The sequence below is a fragment of the Nannospalax galili genome, unplaced genomic scaffold, assembly GCF_000622305.1.
Source record: "Nannospalax galili isolate Female #2095 unplaced genomic scaffold, S.galili_v1.0 scaffold10, whole genome shotgun sequence".
Lineage (NCBI taxonomy): Eukaryota > Metazoa > Chordata > Mammalia > Rodentia > Spalacidae > Nannospalax > Nannospalax galili.
The window spans coordinates 3045135-3046783 of NW_008331140.1; positions in this window are offsets into that span (position 1 = coordinate 3045135).

Genomic DNA, 1649 nt, shown 5'->3' on the forward strand with positions numbered 1-1649 from the left:
GATTTTAATTTGCATTTCCCTAATTATTAGTGAAATGAACATCTTTGAAGATGTTTCATAGTCATCTTTACTTCTTTTGAGAACTCTCTGTTCAGCTCCTTAGTCCATTATTAATTGGGCTGCTTCCTGTCTTAGTTCTCTCTTTTTTGAGTTCCTAATAAATTCTGGTTATTAAACCTCTGTCAGATATGTCGCTGGTGAAGATTTTCTCCCATTCTGTGGGTTTTCTGTTTGCTTCCTTGGTTGTCTCCTTTGATATACAGAACCTTTTTAGTTTAACAATGTCCCATTTGTTAATTCTTGCCCTTGATTCCTGAACAATTGATGTCCGGTTTAGAAAATCCTTTCCTATGCCTATATATTGTAGGTATCTCAAAATGTTTTCTTCTAATAGTTTCAGAGTTTCAAGCTTTACATTGAGGTCTTTGAGCCACTTGGAACTGACTTTTTTGCAGGGTGAAAGATAGGGGTTTAGTTTCATTCTTTTACAAGTGGAGATCCAGTTTTGCCAGCACCATTTGCTATACATGCTGTCTTTCCTCCAGTTAATGTTCTTGGCCCCTTTGTCAAATATCAGTTGACTGAAATTGCATTTGCTTATTTTTAGGTCTTCACTTTTGTTCCATTGGCCTATGGGTCTAGTTTTGTGCCAGTATCATATTGTTTTTATGACTATAGCTCTGTAATACAGCTTGAAATCTGGTATAGTAATCCCCGTGGCATTGCTCTTAGTGCTCCAGGTTTTTTTGGCTATCCGAGGTCTTTTGTGCTTCCATATGATTCCTAGGATAGTTTTTTCCAATTATGTGAAAAATGTCATGGGAATTTTGATTGTCATTGTGTTGAATCTATATATGACTTTTGGTAGGATGGTCATTTTCACAATATTAACTTTTCCAATGCATGAGCATGGGAAGTCCTTCCGTCTTCTGATGTCTTCCTCAATTTCTTTCTTTAAAGATTTAAAATTTTCATTGTAGAACACTTTAATGTCTTTGGTTAGGTTTACTCCGAGATATTTTTTTTTTGCACCTATTGTGAATAGGAGTGTTTCCACATGCTCTTTCTCTGATTGCTTATTATTGGCATATAGAAAGGATATAGACTTTTGTAGGTTAACTTTGTAACATGCCGCTTTACTGAACATGTTAATAATTTCTAGGAGTTTTTGGAGTTTTTGGCATCCCTTAGATATAATATCATATCATCTGCAAAAAGGGATAATTTGCTCTCTTCTTTTCCAATCATTATTCCTTTAAGTTCCTTCTCTTGTCTTATTGCTCTTGGTTTCAAGTACTATGTTAAAGAGAAGTGGGGATAGTGGGCAGCCTTGTCTGGTTCCTGATTTCAATGGGAATGCTTCCAGTTTTTCTCCATTTAGAATGATGTTGGCTGTGGGTTTGTTATATATGGCTTTAATTTTGTTGAGGTATGTTCCCTCCAGTCCAATTCCCTCTAGGACTTTGAACATGAATGTATGTTGAATTTTGTCAAAGGCCTTCTCTGCATCTATTGACATAACCATGTGGCTCTTGTCTTTGAGTCCATTTATATTATTTATGACATTTATTGACTTATGTATATTGAACCATCCCAGAATTTCTGGGATAAAGCCAACTTGATCATGGTGGATGATCTTTTTGATGTGT